The sequence below is a fragment of the Ovis canadensis genome, chromosome 18 (assembly GCF_042477335.2).
Source record: "Ovis canadensis isolate MfBH-ARS-UI-01 breed Bighorn chromosome 18, ARS-UI_OviCan_v2, whole genome shotgun sequence".
NCBI classification, from domain to species: Eukaryota; Metazoa; Chordata; class Mammalia; order Artiodactyla; family Bovidae; genus Ovis; species Ovis canadensis.
The window spans coordinates 10,055,706-10,077,579 of NC_091262.1; positions in this window are offsets into that span (position 1 = coordinate 10,055,706).

Consider the following 21,874-nt stretch of genomic DNA (forward strand, 5'->3'; position numbering starts at 1 on the left):
ATGGTTTTCCCTCGAGTCTTTCCCACGAGGCTTTCCCACGAGGCTTTCCCACAGGGCTGTCCCACGTGCACACGTGGTGGGAGTCGATCCTCGGCTTGAACGTCAAGGCAGTGCAGGGAAAACAGGTTCCTCTGGAATGGACTGACACATCTGGGGGACTCTTGGAATGGTGGCACGACCCTGGAGTTCCTCTCGCCTGTCCTGTGGAGAGCGCCTCCTCTTGAGATGCGACGGGAACGCCGGGAATTCTTTCCCTACGAAACAGGGAAAGGATCCCTCATCTCGAGCTAGGAGGCGGAAACGGGGCTCCCCTGGATGTGTGCGGGACCCTCGTGCTTCCTCTCGAGTGGAGACGGGTATGTCGGGGAACTTCTTGAGTAGCAGCAAGGGTGTGAAGGACCCTTTGGAAGTTCCAGTGGTTAGATGTGATTAGCCTCGAGAAGCCTCAGCGGAAATGGGCCTCATCTCGCCTGGAGGTCAAAACCTCCTGGAATTTCTCGAGTTGCGGCAGGTGCTCTGGACTTACGACGGGGACCTCAGGGACCCGCTCTGGTGGCCTCAGGAAAGGCCAGTCCTCATTCGAGTTCCTCGGGGGCCTCTCGGGATTCCTCTCCCGTCGATGCCGGGGCCTAAGACCTTGTGTGGATTCGGGGCCGGAACCTGAGGATTTCTCTCCAGTTCTGACATGGATCTTGGGGTAATTCTGGAGTTTAACCAGCGGAGCCAGTCCTCGTCTCGAATGCGGGCATGCACTTGCGCTTTCCTCCAGAGGGGTAGCAGCAGTGTCACGCAGACCGCCGCGTGGATCAAAGGAACTATGGTTTTCCCTCGAGTCTTTCCCACGAGGCTTTCCCACGAGGCTTTCCCACAGGGCTGTCCCACGTGCACACGTGGTGGGAGTCGATCCTCGGCTTGAACGTCAAGGCAGCGCAGGGAAAACAGGTTCCTCTGGAATGGACTGACACATCTGGGGGACTCTTGGAATGGTGGCACGACCCTGGAGTTCCTCTCGCCTTTCCTGTGGAGAGCGCCTCCTCTTGAGATGCGACGGGAACGCCGGGAATTCTTTCCCTATGAAACAGGGAAAGGATCCGTCATCTCGAGCTAGGAGGCGGAAACAGGGCTCCCCTGGTTGTGTGCGGGACCCCACATGCTTACTCTTGAGTGGAGACGGGTATGTCGCGGAACTGCTTGAGTTGCAGCAAGGGTGTGAAGGACCCTTTGGAAGTTCCAGTGGTTAGATGTGATTGGCCTCGAGAAGCCTCAGCGGAAATGGGCCTCATCTCGCCTGGAGGGCAAAACCTCCTGGATTTTCTCGAGTTGCGGCAGGTGCTCTCGACTTACGACGAGGACCTCAGGGACCCGCTCTGGTGGCCTCAGGAAAGGCCAGTCTCCTTGCGAGTTCCTCGGGGGCCTCTCGGGATTCCTCTCTCGTCCATGCCGGGGCCTAAGACCTTGTGTGGAGTCGGGGACGGAACCTGAGGATTCCTCTCCTGTGCTGACATGGATCTTGGGGTACTTCTGGAGTCTCCCCAGGGGAGTCAGTCCTCGTCTCGAATGCGGGCATGCACTTGCGCTTTCCTCCAGAGCGGTAGCAGCAGTGTCACGCAGTCCGCCGCTGGAGCAAAGGATCTATGGTTTTCCCTCGAGTCTTTCCCACGAGGCTTTCCCACGAGGCTTTCCCACAGGGCTGTCCCACGTGCACACGTGGTGGGAGTCGATCCTCGGCTTGAACGTCAAGGCAGTGCAGGGAAAACAGGATCCTCTGGAATGGACTGACACATCTGGGGGACTCTTGGAATGGTGGCACGACCCTGGAGTTCCTCTCGCCTTTCCTGTGGAGAGCGCCTCCTCTTGAGATGCGACGGGAACGCCGGGAATTCTTTCCCTACGAAACAGGGAAAGGATCCCTCATCTCGAGCTAGGAGGCGGAAAAGGGGCTCCCCTGGATGTGTGCGGGACCCTCGTGATTTCTCTCGAGAGGAGACGGCTATGTCGGGGAACTTTTTGAGTTGCTGCAAGGGTGTGAAGGACCCTTTGGAAGTTCCAGTGGTTAGATGTGATTAGCCTCGAGAAGCCTAAGCGGAAATGAGCCTCATCTAGCCTCGAGGACAAAACCTCCTGGATTTTCTCGAGTAGCGGCAGGTGCTCTCGACTTAAGACTGGGACCTCAGGGACCCGCTCTGTTGGCCTCAGGAAAGGCCAGTCCTCATGCGAGTTCCTCGGGGGCCTCTCGGGATTCCTCTCCCGTCGATTCCGGGGCCGAAGACCTTGTGTGGAGTCGGGGACGGAACCTGAGGATTCCTCTCCAGAGCTGACACGGATCTTGGGATACTTCTGGAGTCTCCCCAGGGGAGTCAGTCCTCGTCTCGAATGCGGGCATGCACTTGCGCTTTCCTCCAGAGCGGTAGCAGCAGTGTCACGCAGTCCGCCGCGTGGATCAAAGGATCTATGGTTTTCTCTCGAGTCTTTCCCTCTAGGCTTTCCCACGAGGCTTTCCCAAAGGGCTGTCCCACGTACACCCGTGGTGGGAGTCGATCCTCGGCTTCAACGTCAAGGCAGTGCAGGGAAAACAGGTTCCTCTGGAATGGACTGACACATCTGGGGGACTCTTGGAATGGTGGCACGACCCTGGAGTTCCTCTCACCTTTCCGGTGGAGAGCGCCTCCTCTTGAGATGAGACGGGAACGCCGGGAATTCTTTCCCTACGAAACAGGGAAAGGATCCCTCATCTCGAGCTAGGAGGCGGAAACGGGGCTCCCCTGGATGTGTGCGGGACCCTCGTGCTTCCTCTCGAGCGGAGACGGGTATGTCGGGGAACTTCTTGAGTTGCAGCAAGGGTGTGAAGGACCCTTTGGAAGTTCCAGTGGTTAGATGTGATTAGCCTCGAGAAGCCTCAGCGGAAATGGGCCTCATCTCGCCTGGAGGGAAAAACCTCCTGGATTTTCCCGAGTTGCGTCAGGTGCTCTCGACTTACGATGGGGACCTCAGGGATCCGCTCTGGTGGCCTCAGGAAAGGCCAGTCCCCATGCGAGTTCTTGGGGGGCCTCTCGGGATTCCTCTCCCGTCGATGCCTGGGGCTAAGACCTTGTGTGGAGTCGGGGCCGGAACCTGAGGATTCCTCTCCAGTGCTGACATGGATCTTGGGGTACTTCTGGAGTCTCCCCAGTGGAGTCAGTCCTCGTCTCGAATGCGGGCATGCACTTGCGCTTTCCTCCAGAGCGGTAGCGACAGTGTCACGCAATCCGCCGCGTGGATCAAAGGATCTATGGTTTTCCCTCGAGTCTTTCCCACGAGGCTTTCCCACAGGGCTGTCCCACGTGCATACGTGGTAGGAGTCGATCCTCGGCTTGAACGTGAAGGCAGTGCAGGGAAAACAGGTTCCTCTGGAATGGACTGACACATCTGAGAGACTCTTGGAATGGTGGCACGACCCTGGAGTTCCTCTCGACTTTCCTGTGGAGAGCGCCTCCTCTGGAGATGCGACGGGAACGCCGGGAATTCTTTCCATACGAAACGGGGAAAGGTACCCTCATATCGAGCTAGGAGGCGGAAACGGGGCTCCCCTGGATGAGTGCGGGACCCTCGTGCTTCCTCTCGAGTGGAGACGGGTGTGTCGGGGAACTTCTTGAGTTGCAGCAAGGGTGTGAAGGAACCTTTGGAAGTTCCAGGGGTTAGATGTGATTAGCCTCTAGAAGCCTCAGCGGAAATGGGCCTCATCTCGCCTGGAGGGCAAAACCTCCTGGATTTTCTCGAGTTGCGGCAGGTGCTCTCGACTTACGACGGGGACCTCAGGGACCCGCTCTGGTGGCCTCAGGAAAGGCCAGTCCCCATGCGAGTTCCTCGGGGGCCTCTCGGGATTCCTCTCTCGTCGATGCCGGGGCCTAAGACCTTGTGTGGAGTCGGGGCCGGAACCTGAGGATTCCTCTCCAGTGCTGACATGGATCTTGGGGTACTTCTGGAGTCTCCCCAGGGGAGTCAGTCCTCGTCTCGAATGCGGGCATGCACTTGCGCTTTCCTCCAGAGCGGTAGCAGTAGTGTCACGCAGTCCGCCGCGTGGATCAAAGGATCTATGGTTTTCCCTCGAGTCTTTCCCACGAGGCTTTCCCACGAGGCTTTCCCACAGGGCTGTCCCACGTGCACACGTGGTGGGAGTCGATCCTCGGCTTGAACGTCAAGGCAGTGCAGGGAAAACAGGTTCCTCTGGAATGGACTGACACATCTGGGGGACTCTTGGAATGGTGTCTCGACCCTGGAGTTCCTCTCGACTTTCCTGTGGAGAGCGCCTCCTCTTGAGATGCGACGGGAACGCCGGGAATTCTTTCCCTACGTAACAGGGAAAGGATCCCTCATCTCGAGCTTGGAGGTGGAAACGGGGCTCCCCTGGATGTGTGCGGGACACCACGTGCTTCCTCTCGAGTGGGGACGGGTATGTCGGGGAACTTCTTGAGTTGCAGCAATGGTGTGAAGGACCCTTTGGAAGTTCCAGTGGTTAGAAGTGATTGGCCTCGAGAAGCCTCAGCGGAAATGGGCCTCATCTCGCCTGGAGGGCAAAACCTCCTGGATTTTCTCGAGTTGCGGCAGGTGCTCTCGACTTACGACGGGGACCTCAGGGACCCGCTCTGGTGGCCTCAGGAAAGGCCAGTCCCCATGCGAGTTCCTCGGGGGCCTCTCGGGATTCCTCTCCCGTCGATGCCGTGGCCTAAGACCTTGTGTGGAGTCGGGGCCTGAACCTGAGGATTCCTCTCCAGTGCTGACATGGATCTTGGGGTACTTCTGGAGTCTCCCCAGGGGAGTCAGTCCTCGTCTCGAATGCGGGCATGCACTTGCGCTTTCCTCCAGAGCGGTAGCAGAAGTGTCACGCAGTCCTCCGCGTGGAGCAAAGGATCTATGGTTTTCCCTCGAGTATTTCCCACGAAGCTTTCCCCCGAGGCTTTCCCACAGGGCAGTCCCACGTGCACACGTGGTGGGAGTCGATCCTCGGCTTGAACGTCAAGGCAGTGCAGGGAAAACAGGTTCCTCTGGAATGGACTGACACATCTGGGGGACTCTTGGAATGGTGGCACGACCCTGGATTTCCTCTCGCCTTTCCTGTGGAGAGCGCCTCCTCTTGAGATGCGACGGGAACGCCGGGAATTCTTTCCCTACGAAACAGGGAAAGGATCCCTCATCTCGAGCTAGGAGGCGGAAACGGGGCTCCGCTGGATGTGTGCGGGACCCTCGTGCTTCCTCTAGAGTGGAGACGGCTATGTCGGGGAACTTCTTGAGTTGCAGCAAGGGTGTGAAGGACCCTTTGGAAGTTCAAGTGGTTAGATGTGATTAGCCTCGAGAAGCCTCAGCGGAAATGGGCCTCATCTCGCCTGAAGGGCAAAATCTCCTGGATTTTCTCGAGTGGCGGCAGGTGCTCTCGACTTACGACGGGGACCTCAGGGACCCGCTCTGGTGGCCTTAGGAAAGGCCCGTCCCCATGCGAGTCCCTCGCGGGCCTCTCGGGATTGCTCTCCCGTCGATGACGGGGCCTAAGACCTTGTGTGGATTCGGGGCCGGAACCTGAGGATTCCTCTCCAGTGCTGACATGCATCTTGGGGTACTTCTGGAGTCTCCCCAGGGGAGTCAGTCCTCGTCTCGAATGCGGGCATGCACTTGCGCTTTCCTCCAAGGCGGTAGCAGCACTGTCACGCAATCCGCCGCGTGGATCAAAGGATCTATGGTTTTCCCTCGAGTCTTTCCCACGAGGCTTTCCCCCGAGGCTTTCCCACAGGGCTGTCCTACGTGCACACGTGGTGGGAGTCGATCCTGGCTTCAACGTCAAGGCAGTGCAGGGAAAACAGGATCCTCTGGAATGGACTGACACATCTGGGGGACTCTTGGAATGGTGGCACGACCCTGGAGTTCCTCTCGCCTGTCCTGTGGAGAGCGCCTCCTCTTGAGATGCGACGGGAACGCCGGGAATTCTTTCCCTATGAAACAGGGAAAGGATCCCTCATTTCGAGCTAGGAGGCGGAAACGGGGCTCCGCTGGATGTGTGCGGGACCCTCGTGCTTCCTCTCGAGTGGAGACGGCTATGTCGGGGAACTTTTTGAGTTGCAGCAAGGGTGTGAAGGACCCTTTGGAAGTTCCAGTGGTTAGATGTGATTAGCCTCGAGAAGCCTAAGCGGAAATGAGCCTCATCTCGCCTCGAGGACAAAACCTCCTGGATTTTCTCGAGTAGCGGCAGGTGCTCTCGACTTAAGACTGGGACCTCAGGGACCCGCTCTGTTGGCCTCAGGAAAGGCCAGTCCTCATGCGAGTGCCTCGGGGGCCTCTCGGGATTCCTCTCCCGTCGATTCCGGGGCCGAAGACCTTGTGTGGAGTCGGGGACGGAACCTGAGGATTCCTCTCCAGAGCTGACACGGATCTTGGGATACTTCTGGAGTCTCCCCAGGGGAGTCAGTCCTCGTCTCGAATGCGGGCATGCACTTGCGCTTTCCTCCAGAGCGGTAGCAGCAGTGTCACGCAGTCCGCCGCGTGGATCAAAGGATCTATGGTTTTCTCTCGAGTCTTTCCCTCTAGGCTTTCCCACGAGGCTTTCCCAAAGGGCTGTCCCACGTGCACCCGTGGTGGGAGTCGATCCTCGGCTTCACCGTCAATGCAGTGCAGGGAAAACAGGTTCCTCTGGAATGGACTGACACATCTGGGGGACTCTTGGAATGGTGGCACGACCCTGGAGTTCCTCGCACCTTTCCTGTGGAGAGCGCCTCCTCTTGAGATGCGACGGGAACGCCGGGAATTCTTTCCCTACGAAACAGGGAAAGGATCCCTCATCTCGAGCTAGGAGGCGGAAACGGGGCTCCCCTGGATGTGTGCGGGACCCTCGTGCTTCCTCTCGAGCGGAGACGGGTATGTCGGGGAACTTCTTGAGTTGCAGCAAGGGTGTGAAGGACCCTTTGGAAGTTCCAGTGGTTAGATGTGATTAGCCTCGAGAAGCCTCAGCGGAAATGGGCCTCATCTCGCCTGGAGGGAAAAACCTCCTGGATTTTCCCGAGTTGCGTCAGGTGCTCTCGACTTACGATGGGGACCTCAGGGATCCGCTCTGGTGGCCTCAGGAAAGGCCAGTCCCCATGCGAGTTCTTGGGGGGCCTCTCGGGATTCCTCTCCCGTCGATGCCTGGGGCTAAGACCTTGTGTGGAGTCGGGGCCGGAACCTGAGGATTCCTCTCCAGTGCTGACATGGATCTTGGGGTACTTCTGGAGTCTCCCCAGTGGAGTCAGTCCTCGTCTCGAATGCGGGCATGCACTTGCGCTTTCCTCCAGAGCGGTAGCGACAGTGTCACGCAATCCGCCGCGTGGATCAAAGGATCTATGGTTTTCCCTCGAGTCTTTCCCACGAGGCTTTCCCACAGGGCTGTCCCACGTGCATACGTGGTAGGAGTCGATCCTCGGCTTGAACGTGAAGGCAGTGCAGGGAAAACAGGTTCCTCTGGAATGGACTGACACATCTGAGGGACTCTTGTAATGGTGGCACGACCCTGGAGTTCCTCTCGACTTTCCTGTGGAGAGCGCCTCCTCTTGAGATGCGACGGGAACGCCGGGAATTCTTTCCATACGAAACGGGGAAAGGTACCCTCATCTCGAGCTAGGAGGCGGAAACGGGGCTCCCCTGGATGAGTGCGGGACCCTCGTGCTTCCTCTCGAGTGGAGACGGGTATGTCGGGGAACTTCTTGAGTTGCAGCAAGGGTGTGAAGGAACCTTTGGAAGTTCCAGTGTTTAGATGTGATTAGCCTCTAGAAGCCTCAGCGGAAATGGGCCTCATCTCGCCTGGAGGGTAAAACCTCCTGGATTTTCCCGAGTTGCCGTTGGTGCTCTCGACTTTCGACGGGGACCTCAGGGACCCGCTCTGGTGGCCTCAGGAAAGGCCAGTCCCCATGCGAGTTCCTCGGGTGCCTCTCGGGATTGCTCTCCCGTCGATGCCGGGGCCTAAGACCTTCTGTGGAGTCGGGGCCGGAACCTGAGGATTCCTCCCCAGTGCTGACATGGATCTTGGGGTACTTCTTGAGACTCCCCAGGGGAGTCAGTCCTCGTCTCGAATGCGGGCATGCACTTGCGCTTTCCTCCAGAGCGGTAGCGACAGTGTCACGCAATCCGCCGCGTGGATCAAAGGATCTATGGTTTTCCCTCGAGTCTTTCCCACGAGGCATTCCCACAGGGCTGTCCCACGTGCACACGTGGTGGGAGTCGATCCACTGTTTGAACGTCAATGCAGTGCAGGGAAAACATGTTCTTCTGGAATGGACTGATACATCTGGGGGACTCTTGGAATGGTGGCACGACCCTGGAGTTCCTCTCGCCTTTCCTGTGGAGAGCGCCTCCTCTTGAGATGCGCCAGGAACTCCGGGAATTCATTCCCTACGAAACAGGGAAAGGATCCCTCATCTCGAGCTAGGAGGCGGAAACGGGGCTCCCCTGGATGTGTGCGGAACCCTCGTGCTTCCTCTCGAGTGGAGACGGCTATGTCGGTGAACTTTTTGAGTTGCAGCAAGGGTGTGAAGGACCCTTTGGAAGTTCCAGTGGTTAGATGTGATTAGCCTCGAGAAGCCTAAGCGGAAATGAGCCTCATCTCGCCTCGAGGACAAAACCTCCAGGTTTTCTCGAGTAACGGCAGGTGCTCTCGACTTAAGACGGGGACCTCAGGGACCCCCTCCGGTGGCCTCAGGAAAGGCCAGTCCCCATGCGAGTTCCTCGGGGGCCTCTCGGGATTCCTCTCCCGTCGATGCCGGGGGCTAAGACCTTGTGTGGAGTCGGGGCCGGAACCTGAGGATTCCTCTCCAGTGCTGACATGGATCTTGGGGTAATTCTGGAGTCTCCCCAGGGGAGTCAGTCCTCGTCTCGAATGCGGGCATGCACTTGCGCTTTCCTCCAGAGCGGTAGCGACAGTGTCACGCAGTCCGCCGCGTGGATCAAAGGATCTATGGTTTTCCCTCGAGTCTTTCCCACGAGGCTTTCCCACGAGGCTTTCCCACAGGGCTGTCCCACGTGCACACGTGGTGGGAGTCGATCCTCGGCTTGAACGTCAAGGCAGTGCAGGGAAAACAGGTTCCTCTGGAATGGACGGACACATCTGGGGGACTCTTGGAATGGTGTCACGACCCTGGATTTCCTCTCGCCTTTCCTGTGGAGAGCGCCTCCTCTTGAGATGAGACGGGAACGCCGGGAATTCTTTCCCTACGAAACAGGGAAAGGATCCCTCATCTCGAGCTAGGAGGCGGAAACGGGGCTCCCCTGGATGTGTGCGGGACCCCACGTGCTTCCTCTCGAGTGGAGACGGGTATGTCGGGGAACTTCTTGAGTTGCAGCAAGGGTGTGAAGGACCCTTTGGAAGTTCCAGTGGTTAGATGTGATTGGCCTCGAGAAGCCTCAGCGGAAATGGGCCTCATCTCGCCTGGAGGGCAAAATCTCCTGGATTTTCTCGAGTTGCGGCAGGTGCTCTCGACTTACGACGGGGACCTCAGGGACCCGCTCTGGTGGCCTCAGGAAAGGCCAGTCCCCATGCGAGTTCCTCGGGGGCCTCTCGGGATTCCTCTCTCGTCGATGCCGGGGCCTAAGACCTTGTGTGGAGTCGGGGCCGGAACCTGAGGATTCCTCTCCAGTGCTGACATGGATCTTGGGGTACTTCTGGAGTCTCCCCAGGGGAGTCAGTCCTCGTCTCGAATGCGGGCATGCACTTGCGCTTTCCTCCAGAGCGGTAGCAGTAGTGTCACGCAGTCCGCCGCGTGGATCAAAGGATCTATGGTTTTCCCTCGAGTCTTTCCCACGAGGCTTTCCCACGAGGCTTTCCCACAGGGCTGTCCCACGTGCACACGTGGTGGGAGTCGATCCTCGGCTTGAACGTCAAGGCAGTGCAGGGAAAACAGGTTCCTCTGGAATGGACTGACACATCTGGGGGACTCTTGGAATGGTGGCACGACTCTGGAGTTCCTCTCGACTTTCCTGTGGAGAGCGCCTCCTCTTGAGATGCGACGGGAACGCCGGGAATTCTTTCCCTACGTAACAGGGAAAGGATCCATCATCTCGAGCTAGGAGGCGGAAACGGGGCTCCCCTGGATGTGTGCGGGACACCACGTGCTTCCTCTCGAGTGGGGACGGGTATGTCGGGGAACTTCTTGAGTTGCAGCAATGGTGTGAAGGACCCTTTGGAAGTTCCAGTGGTTAGAAGTGATTGGCCTCGAGAAGCCTCAGCGGAAATGGGCCTCATCTCGCCTGGAGGGCAAAACCTCCTGGATTTTCTCGAGTTGCGGCAGGTGCTCTCGACTTACGACGGGGACCTCAGGGACCCGCTCTGGTGGCCTCAGGAAAGGCCAGTCCCCATGCGAGTTCCTCGGGGGCCTCTCGGGATTCCTCTCCCGTCGATGCCGTGGCCTAAGACCTTGTGTGGAGTCGGGGCATGAACCTGAGGATTCCTCTCCAGTGCTGACATGGATCTTGGGGTACTTCTGGAGTCTCCCCAGGGGAGTCAGTCCTCGTCTCGAATGCGGGCATGCACTTGCGCTTTCCTCCAGAGCGGTAGCAGCAGTGTCACGCAGTCCGCCGCGTGGATCAAAGGATCTATGGTTTTCCCTCGAGTCTTTCCCACGAGGCTTTCCCACAAGGCTTTCCCACAGGGCTGTCCCACGTGCACACGTGGTGGGAGTCGATCCTCAGCTTGAACGTCAAGGCAGTGCAGGGAAAACAGGTTCCTCTGGAATGGACTGACACATCTGGGGGACTCTTGGAATGGTGGCACGACCCTGGAGTTCCTCTCGCCTTTCCTGTGGAGAGCGCCTCCTCTTGAGATGCGACTGGAACGCCGGGAATTCTTTCTCTACGAAACAGGGAAAGGATCCCTCATCTCGAGCTAGGAGGCGAAACGGGGCTCCCCTGGATGTGTGCGGGACCCACGTGCTTCCTCTCGAGTGGAGATGGGTATGTCGGGGAACTTCTTGAGTTGCAGCACGGGTGTGAAGGACCCTTTGGAAGTTCCAGTGGTTAGATGTGATTAGCCTCGAGAAGCCTCAGCGGAAATGGGCCTCATCTCGCCTGGAGGGCAAAACCTCCTGGATTTTCTCAAGTTGCGGCAGGTGCTCTCGACCCACGACGGGGACCTCAGGGAACCGCTCTGGTGGCCTCAGGAAAAGCCAGTCCCCATGCGAGTTCCTCGGGGGCCTCTCGGGATTCCTCTCCCGTCGATGCCGTTGCCTAAAACCTTGTGTGGAGTCGGGGCCGGAACCTGAGGATTCCTCTCCAGTGCTGACATGGATCTTGGGGTACTTCGGGAGTCTCCCCAGCGGAGTCAGTTCTCGTCTCGAATGCGGGCATGCACTTGCGCTTTCCTCCAGAGCGGTAGCAGCAGTGTCATGCAGTCCGCCGCGTGGATCAAAGGATCTATGGTTTTCCCTCGAGTCTTTAGAACGAGGCTTTCCCACGAGGCTTTCCCACAGGGCTGTCCCATGTGCACACGTGGTGGGAGTCGATCCTCGGCTTGAACGTCAAGGTAGTGCAGGGAAAACAGGTTCCTCTGGAATGGACTGACACATCTGGGGGACTCTTGGAATGGTGGCACGACCCTGGAGTTCCTCTCGCCTTTCCTGTAGAGAGCGCCTCCTCTTGAGATGCGACGGGAACGCCGTTAATTATTTCCCTACGAAACAGGGAAAGGATCCCTCATCTCGAGCTAGGAGGTGGAAACGGGGCTCCCCTGGATGTGTGCGGGACACCACGTGCTTCATCTCGAGTGGAGACGGGTATGTCGGGGAAGTTCTTGAGTTGCAGCAAGGGTGTGAATGACCCTTTGGAAGTTCCAGTGGTTAGACGTGATTAGCCTCCAGAAGCCTCAGCGGAAATGAGCCTCATCTCGCCTGGAGGGCAAAACCTCCTGGATTTTCTCGAGTTGCGGCAGATGCTCTCGACTTACGACGGGGACCTCAGGGACCCGCTCTGGTGGCCTCAGGAAAGGCCAATCCCCATGCGAGTTCCTCGGGGGCCTCTCGGGATTCCTCTCCTGTCGATGCCGGGGCCTAAGACCTTGTGTGGAGTCGGGGCCGGAACCTGAGGATTCCTCTCCAGTGCTGACATGGATCTTGGGGTATTTCTGGAGTCTTCCCAGGGGAGTCAGTCCTCGTCTCGAATGCGGGCATGCACTTGCGCTTTCCTCCAGAGCGGTAGCAGCAGTGTCACGCAGTCCACCGCGTGGATCAAAGGATCTATGGTTTTCCCTCGAGTCTTTCCCACGAGGCTTTCCCACGAGGCTTTCCCACAGGGCTGTCCCACGTGCACACGTGGTGGGAGTCGATCCTCGGCTTGAACGTCAAGGCAGTGCAGGGAAAACAGGTTCCTCTGGAATGGACTGACACATCTGGGGGTCTCTTGGAATGGTGGCACGACCCTGGAGTTCCTCTCCCCTTTCCTGTGGAGAGCGCTTCCTCTTGAGATGCGACAGGATCGCCGGGAATTCTTTCCCAACGAATCAGGGAAAGGATCCCTCATCTCGAGCTAGGAGGCGGAAACGGGGCTCCCCTGGATGTGTGCGGGACCCCACGTGCTTCCTCTCGAGTGGAGACGGGTATGTCGGGGAAGTTCTTGAGTTGCAGCAAGGGTGTGAATGACCCTTTGGAAGTTCCAGTGGTTAGACGTGATTAGCCTCGAGAAGCCTCAGCGGAAATGAGCCTCATCTCGCCTGGAGGGCAAAACCTCCTGGATTTTCTCGAGTTGCGGCAGGTGCTCTCGACTTACGACGGGGACCTCAGGGACCCGCTCTGGTGGCCTCAGGAAAGGCCAGTCCCCATGCGAGTTCCTCGGGGGCCTCTCGGGATTCCTCTCCCGTCGATGCCGGGGACTAAGACCTTGTGTGGAGTCGGGGCCGGAACCTGAGGATTCCTCTCCAGTGCTGACATGGATCTTGGGGTACTTCTGGAGTCTCCCCAGGGGAGTCAGTCCTCGTCTCGAATGCGGGCATGCACTTGCGCTTTCCTCCAGAGCGGTAGCAGCAGTGTCACGCAGTCCGCCGCGTGGATCAAAGGATATATGATTTTCCCTCGAGTCTTTCCCACGAGGCTTTCCCACGAGGCTTTCCCACAGGGCTGTCCCACGTGCACACGTGGTGGGAGTCGATACTCGGCTTGAACGTCAAGGCAGTGCAGGGAAAACAGGTTCCTCTGGAATGGACTGACACATCTGGGGGTCTCTTGGAATGGTGGCACGACCCTAGAGTTCCTCTCCCCTTTCCTGTGGAGAGCGCTTCCTCTTGAGATGCGACAGGATCGCCGGGAATTCTTTCCCTACGAAACAGGGAAAGGATCCCTCATCTCGAGCTAGGAGGCGGAAACGGGGCTCCCCTGGATGTGTGTGGGACCCCACGTGCTTCCTCTCGAGTGAAGACGGGTATGTCGGGAAGTTCTTGAGTTGCAGCAAGGGTGTGAATGACCCTTTGGAAGTTCCAGTGGTTAGACGTGATTAGCATCGAGAAGCCTCAGCGGAAATGGGCCTCATCTCGCCTGGAAGGCAAAACCTCCTGGATTTTCTCGAGTTGCGGCAGGTGCTCTCGACTTACGACGGGGACCTCAGGGACCCGCTCTGGTGGCCTCAGGAAAGGCCAATTCCCATGCGAGTTCCTCGGGGGCCTCTGGGGATTCCTCTCACGTCGATGCCGGTGCCTAAGACCTTGTGTGGAGTAGGGGCCGGAACCTGAGGATTTCTCTCCAGTGCTGACATGGATCTTGGGGTACTTCTGGAGTCTCCCCAGGGGAGTCAGTCCTAGTCTCGAATGCGGGCATGCACTTGCGCTTTCCTCCAGAGCGGTAGCAGCAGTGTCACGCAGTCCGCCGCGTGGATCAAAGGATCTATGGTTTTCCCTCGAGTCTTTCCCACGAGGCTATCCCACGAGGCTTTCCCACAGGGCTGTCCCACGTGCACACGTGGTGGGAGTCGATCCTCGGCTTGAACGTCAAGGCAGTGCAGGGAAAACAGGTTCCTCTGAAATGGACTGACACATCTGGGGGACTCTTGGAATGGTGGCACGACCCTGGAGTTCCTCTCGCCTTTCCTGTAGAGAGCGCCTCCTCTTGAGATGCGACGGGAACGCCGTTAATTATTTCCCTACGAAACAGGGAAAGGATCCCTCATCTCGAGCTAGGAGTCGGAAACGGGGCTCCCCTGGATGTGTGCGGGACACCACGTGCTTCCTCTCGAGTGCATACGGGTATGTCGGGGAACTTCTTGGGTTGCAGCAAGGGTGTGAAGGACCCTTTGGAAGTTCCAGTGGTTAGATGTGATTGGCCTCGAGAAGCCTCAGCGGAAATGGTCCTCATCTTGCCTGGAGGGCAAAACCTCCTGGATTTTCTCGAGTTGCGGCAGGTGCTCTCGACTTACGACGGGGACCTCATGGACCCGCTCTGGTGGCCTCAGGAAAGGCCAGTCCCCATGCGAGTTCCTCGGGGGCCTCTCGGGATTCCTCTCCCGTCGATGCCGGGGCCTAAGACCTTGTGGGGAATCGGGGCCGGAACCTGAGGATTCCTCTCCAGTGCTGACATGGATCTTGGGGTATTTCTGGAGTCTCCCCAGGGGAGTCAGTCCTCGTCTCGAATGCGGGCATGCACTTGCGCTTTCCTCCAGAGCGGTAGCAGCAGTGTCACGCAATCCGCCGCGTGGATCAAAGGATCTATGGTTTTCCCTCGAGTCTTTCCCACGAGGCTTTCCCACGAGGCGTTCCCACAGGGCTGTCCCACGTGCACACGTGGTGGGAGTCGATCCTCGGCTTGAACGTCAAGGCAGTGCAGGGAAAACAGATTCCTCTGGAATGGACTGACACATCTGGGGGACTCTTGGAATGGTGGCACGACCCTGGAGTTCCTCTCGCCTTTCCTGTGGAGAGCGCCTCCTCTTGAGATGCGACGGGAACGCCCGGAATTCTTTCCCTACGAAACAGGGAAAGGATCCCTCATCTCGAGCTAAGAGGCGGAAACGGGGCTCCCCTGGATGTGTGCGGGACCCCACGTGCTTCCTCTCGAGTGGAGACGGGTATGTCGGGGAACTTCTTGAGTTGCAGCAAGGGTGTGAAGGACCCTTTGGAAGTTCCAGTGGTTAGATGTGATTGGCCTCGAGAAGCCTCAGCGGAAATGGGCCTCATCTCGCCTGGAGGGCAAAACCTCCTGGATTTTCTCGAGTTGCGGCAGGTGCTCTCGACTTACGATGGGGACCTCAGGGAACCGATCTGGTGGCCTCAGGAAAGGCCAGTCCCCATGCGAGTTCCTCGGGGGCCTCTCGGGATTCCTCTCTCGTCGATGCCGGGGCCTAAGACCTTGTGTGGAGTCGGGGCCGGAACCTGAGGATTCCTCTCCAGTGCTGACATGGATCTGGGGTACTTCTGGAGTCTCCCCAGGGGAGTCAGTCCTCGTCTCGAATGCGGGCATGCATTGCGCTTTCCTCCAGAGCGGTAGCACAGTGTCACGCAGTCCGCCGCGTGGATCAAAGGATCTATGGTTTTCCCTCGAGTCATTCCCACGAGGCTTTCCCATGATGCTTTCCCACAGGGCTGTCCCACGTGCACACGTGGTGGGAGTCGATCCTCGGCTTGAACGTCAAGGCAGTGCAGGGAAAACAGGTTCCTCTGGAATGGACTGACACAGCTGTGGGACTCCTGGAAAGGTGGCACGACCCTGGAGTTCCTCTCGCCTTTCCTGTGGATAGCGCCTCCTCTTGAGATGCGACGGGAATGCCGGGAATTCTTTCCCAACGAAACAGGGAAAGGATCCCTCATCTCGAGCTAGGAGGCGGAAACGGGGTCCCCTGGATGTGTGCGGGACCCTCGTACTTCCTCTCGAGTGGAGACGGCTATGTCGGGGAACTTCTTGAGTTGCAGCAAAGTTGTGAAGGACCCTTTCGAAGTTCCAGTGGTTAGATGTGATTAGCCTCGAAAAGCCTCAGCGGAAATGGGCCTCATCTCGCCTGGAGGGGAAAACCTCCTGGATTTTCTCGAGTTGCGGCAGGTGCTCTCGACTTACGATGGGGACCTCAGGGACTCGCTCTGGTGGCCTCAGGAAAGGCCAGTCCCCATGCGAGTTCCTCGGGGGCCTCTCAGGATTCCTCTCCCGTCGATGCCGGGGCCTAAGACCTTGTGCGGAGTCGGGGCCGGAACCTGAGGATTCCTCTCCAGTGCTGACATGTATCTTGGGGTACTTCTGGAGTCTCCCCAGGGGAGTCCGTCCTCGTCTCGAATGCGGGCATGCACTTGCGCCTTCCTCCAGAGCGGTAGCAGCAGTGTCACGCAGTCCGCCGCGTGGATCAAAGGATCTATGGTTTTCCCTCGAGTCTTCCCACGAGGCTTTCCCACGAGGCTTTCCCACAGGGCTGTCCCACGTGCACACGTGGTGGAAGTCGATCCTCGGCTTGAACGTCAAGGCAGTGCAGGGAAAACAGGTTCCTCTGGAATGGAATGACACATCTGGGGGACTCTTGGAATGGTGGCACGATCCTGGAGTTTTTCTCGCCTTTTCCGTGGACAGCGCGTCCTCTTGAGATGCGACGGGAACGCCGGGAATTCTTTCCCTACGAAACAGGGAAAGGATCCCTCATCTCGAGCTAGGAGGCGGAAACGGGGCTCCCCTGGATGTGTGCGGGACCCCACGTGCTTCCTCTCGAGTGGAGACGGGTATGTCGGGGAACTTCTTGAGTTGCAGCAATGGTGTGAAGGACCCTTTGGAAGTTCCAGTGGTTAGATGTGATTAGCCTCGAGAAGCCTCAGCGGAAATGGGCCTCATCTCGCCTGGAGGGCAAAACCTCCTGGATTTTCTCGAGTTGCGGCAGGTGCTCTCGACTTACGACGGGGACCTCAGGGACCCGCTCTGGTGGCCTCAGGAAAGGCCAGTCCCCATGCGAGTTCCTCGGGGGCCTCTCGGGATTCCTCACCCCTCGATGCCGGGTCCTAAGACCTTGTGTGGAGTCGGGGCAGGAACCTGAGGATTCCTCTCCAGTGCTGACATGGATCTTGGGGTACTTTTGGAGTCTCCCCAGGGGAGTCAGTCCTCGTCTCGAATGCGGGCATGCACTTGCGCTTTCCTCCAGAGCGGTAGCAGCTGTGTCACGCATCCGCCGCGTGGATCAAATGATCTATGGCTTTCCCTTGAGGCTTTCCCACGAGGATTTCCCACAGAGCTGTCCCACCTGCCACCGTGGTGGGAGTCGATACTCGGCATGAAATTCGAGGCAATGCAGGGAAAAAACCTTCCTCTGGAATGGACTGACACATCTGGGGGACTCTTGGAATGGGGGCACGACCCTGGAGTTCCTCTCGCCTTTCCTGTGGAGAGCATCTCCTCTTGAGATGCGACGGGAACGCCGGGAATTCTTTCCCTACGAAACAGGGAAAGGATCCCTCATCTCGAGCTAGGAGGCGGAAACGGGGCTCCCCTGGATGTGTGCGGGACCCCACGTGCTTCCTCTCGAGTGGAGACGGGTATGTCGGGGAACTTCTTGAGTTGCAGCAAGGGTGTGAAGGACCCTTTGGAAGTTCCAGTGGTTAGATGTGATTGGCCTCGAGAAGCCTCAGCGGAAATGGGCCTCATCTCGCCTGGAGGGCTAAACCTCCTGGATTTTCTCGAGTTGCGGCAGGTGCTCTCGACTTACGATGGGGACCTCAGGGAACCGATCTGGTGGCCTCAGGAAAGGCCAGTCCCCATGCGAGTTCCTCGGGGGCCTCTCGGGATTCCTCTCTCGTCGATGCCGGGGCCTAAGACCTTGTGTGGAGTCGGGGCCGGAACCTGAGGATTCCTCTCCAGTGCTGACATGGATCTGGGGTACTTCTGGAGTCTCCCCAGGGGAGTCAGTCCTCGTCTCGAATGCGGGCATGCATTGCGCTTTCCTCCAGAGCGGTAGCACAGTGTCACGCAGTCCGCCGCGTGGATCAAAGGATCTATGGTTTTCCCTCGAGTCATTCCCACGAGGCTTTCCCATGATGCTTTCCCACAGGGCTGTCCCACGTGCACACGTGGTGGGAGTCGATCCTCGGCTTGAACGTCAAGGCAGTGCAGGGAAAACAGGTTCCTCTGGAATGGACTGACACAGCTGTGGGACTCCTGGAAAGGTGGCACGACCCTGGAGTTCCTCTCGCCTTTCCTGTGGATAGCGCCTCCTCTTGAGATGCGACGGGAATGCCGGGAATTCTTTCCCAACGAAACAGGGAAAGGATCCCTCATCTCGAGCTAGGAGGCGGAAACGGGGTCCCCTGGATGTGTGCGGGACCCTCGTACTTCCTCTCGAGTGGAGACGGCTATGTCGGGGAACTTCTTGAGTTGCAGCAAAGTTGTGAAGGACCCTTTCGAAGTTCCAGTGGTTAGATGTGATTAGCCTCGAAAAGCCTCAGCGGAAATGGGCCTCATCTCGCCTGGAGGGGAAAACCTCCTGGATTTTCTCGAGTTGCGGCAGGTGCTCTCGACTTACGATGGGGACCTCAGGGACTCGCTCTGGTGGCCTCAGGAAAGGCCAGTCCCCATGCGAGTTCCTCGGGGGCCTCTCAGGATTCCTCTCCCGTCGATGCCGGGGCCTAAGACCTTGTGCGGAGTCGGGGCCGGAACCTGAGGATTCCTCTCCAGTGCTGACATGTATCTTGGGGTACTTCTGGAGTCTCCCCAGGGGAGTCCGTCCTCGTCTCGAATGCGGGCATGCACTTGCGCCTTCCTCCAGAGCGGTAGCAGCAGTGTCACGCAGTCCGCCGCGTGGATCAAAGGATCTATGGTTTTCCCTCGAGTCTTCCCACGAGGCTTTCCCACGAGGCTTTCCCACAGGGCTGTCCCACGTGCACACGTGGTGGAAGTCGATCCTCGGCTTGAACGTCAAGGCAGTGCAGGGAAAACAGGTTCCTCTGGAATGGAATGACACATCTGGGGGACTCTTGGAATGGTGGCACGATCCTGGAGTTTTTCTCGCCTTTTCCGTGGACAGCGCGTCCTCTTGAGATGCGACGGGAACGCCGGGAATTCTTTCCCTACGAAACAGGGAAAGGATCCCTCATCTCGAGCTAGGAGGCGGAAACGGGGCTCCCCTGGATGTGTGCGGGACCCCACGTGCTTCCTCTCGAGTGGAGACGGGTATGTCGGGGAACTTCTTGAGTTGCAGCAATGGTGTGAAGGACCCTTTGGAAGTTCCAGTGGTTAGATGTGATTAGCCTCGAGAAGCCTCAGCGGAAATGGGCCTCATCTCGCCTGGAGGGCAAAACCTCCTGGATTTTCTCGAGTTGCGGCAGGTGCTCTCGACTTACGACGGGGACCTCAGGGACCCGCTCTGGTGGCCTCAGGAAAGGCCAGTCCCCATGCGAGTTCCTCGGGGGCCTCTCGGGATTCCTCACCCCTCGATGCCGGGTCCTAAGACCTTGTGTGGAGTCGGGGCAGGAACCTGAGGATTCCTCTCCAGTGCTGACATGGATCTTGGGGTACTTTTGGAGTCTCCCCAGGGGAGTCAGTCCTCGTCTCGAATGCGGGCATGCACTTGCGCTTTCCTCCAGAGCGGTAGCAGCTGTGTCACGCATCCGCCGCGTGGATCAAATGATCTATGGCTTTCCCTTGAGGCTTTCCCACGAGGATTTCCCACAGAGCTGTCCCACCTGCCACCGTGGTGGGAGTCGATACTCGGCATGAAATTCGAGGCAATGCAGGGAAAAAACCTTCCTCTGGAATGGACTGACACATCTGGGGGACTCTTGGAATGGGGGCACGACCCTGGAGTTCCTCTCGCCTTTCCTGTGGAGAGCATCTCCTCTTGAGATGCGACGGGAACGCCGGGAATTCTTTCCCTACGAAACAGGGAAAGGATCCCTCATCTCGAGCTAGGAGGCGGAAACGGGGCTCCCCTGGATGTGTGCGGGACCCCACGTGCTTCCTCTCGAGTGGAGACGGGTATGTCGGGGAACTTCTTGAGTTGCAGCAAGGGTGTGAAGGACCCTTTGGAAGTTCCAGTGGTTAGATGTGATTGGCCTCGAGAAGCCTCAGCGGAAATGGGCCTCATCTCGCCTGGAGGGCTAAACCTCCTGGATTTTCTCGAGTTGCGGCAGGTGCTCTCGACTTACGATGGGGACCTCAGGGAACCGATCTGGTGGCCTCAGGAAAGGCCAGTCCCCATGCGAGTTCCTCGGGGGCCTCTCGGGATTCCTCTCTCGTCGATGCCGGGGCCTAAGACCTTGTGTGGAGTCGGGGCCGGAACCTGAGGATTCCTCTCCAGTGCTGACATGGATCTGGGGTACTTCTGGAGTCTCCCCAGGGGAGTCAGTCCTCGTCTCGAATGCGGGCATGCATTGCGCTTTCCTCCAGAGCGGTAGCACAGTGTCACGCAGTCCGCCGCGTGGATCAAAGGATCTATGGTTTTCCCTCGAGTCATTCCCACGAGGCTTTCCCATGATGCTTTCCCACAGGGCTGTCCCACGTGCACACGTGGTGGGAGTCGATCCTCGGCTTGAACGTCAAGGCAGTGCAGGGAAAACAGGTTCCTCTGGAATGGACTGACACAGCTGTGGGACTCCTGGAAAGGTGGCACGACCCTGGAGTTCCTCTCGCCTTTCCTGTGGATAGCGCCTCCTCTTGAGATGCGACGGGAATGCCGGGAATTCTTTCCCAACGAAACAGGGAAAGGATCCCTCATCTCGAGCTAGGAGGCGGAAACGGGGTCCCCTGGATGTGTGCGGGACCCTCGTACTTCCTCTCGAGTGGAGACGGCTATGTCGGGGAACTTCTTGAGTTGCAGCAAAGTTGTGAAGGACCCTTTCGAAGTTCCAGTGGTTAGATGTGATTAGCCTCGAAAAGCCTCAGCGGAAATGGGCCTCATCTCGCCTGGAGGGGAAAACCTCCTGGATTTTCTCGAGTTGCGGCAGGTGCTCTCGACTTACGATGGGGACCTCAGGGACTCGCTCTGGTGGCCTCAGGAAAGGCCAGTCCCCATGCGAGTTCCTCGGGGGCCTCTCGGGATTCCTCTCCCGTCGATGCCGGGGCCTAAGACCTTGTGCGGAGTCGGGGCCGGAACCTGAGGATTCCTCTCCAGTGCTGACATGTATCTTGGGGTACTTCTGGAGTCTCCCCAGGGGAGTCCGTCCTCGTCTCGAATGCGGGCATGCACTTGCGCCTTCCTCCAGAGCGGTAGCAGCAGTGTCACGCAGTCCGCCGCGTGGATCAAAGGATCTATGGTTTTCCCTCGAGTCTTCCCACGAGGCTTTCCCACGAGGCTTTCCCACAGGGCTGTCCCACGTGCACACGTGGTGGGAGTCGATCCTCGGCTTGAACGTCAAGGCAGTGCAGGGAAAACAGGTTCCTCTGGAATGGAATGACACATCTGGGGGACTCTTGGAATGGTGGCACGATCCTGGAGTTTTTCTCGCCTTTTCCGTGGACAGCGCGTCCTCTTGAGATGCGACGGGAACGCCGGGAATTCTTTCCCTACGAAACAGGGAAAGGATCCCTCATCTCGAGCTAGGAGGCGGAAACGGGGCTCCCCTGGATGTGTGCGGGACCCCACGTGCTTCCTCTCGAGTGGAGACGGGTATGTCGGGGAACTTCTTGAGTTGCAGCAATGGTGTGAAGGACCCTTTGGAAGTTCCAGTGGTTAGATGTGATTAGCCTCGAGAAGCCTCAGCGGAAATGGGCCTCATCTCGCCTGGAGGGCAAAACCTCCTGGATTTTCTCGAGTTGCGGCAGGTGCTCTCGACTTACGACGGGGACCTCAGGGACCCGCTCTGGTGGCCTCAGGAAAGGCCAGTCCCCATGCGAGTTCCTCGGGGGCCTCTCGGGATTCCTCACCCCTCGATGCCGGGTCCTAAGACCTTGTGTGGAGTCGGGGCAGGAACCTGAGGATTCCTCTCCAGTGCTGACATGGATCTTGGGGTACTTTT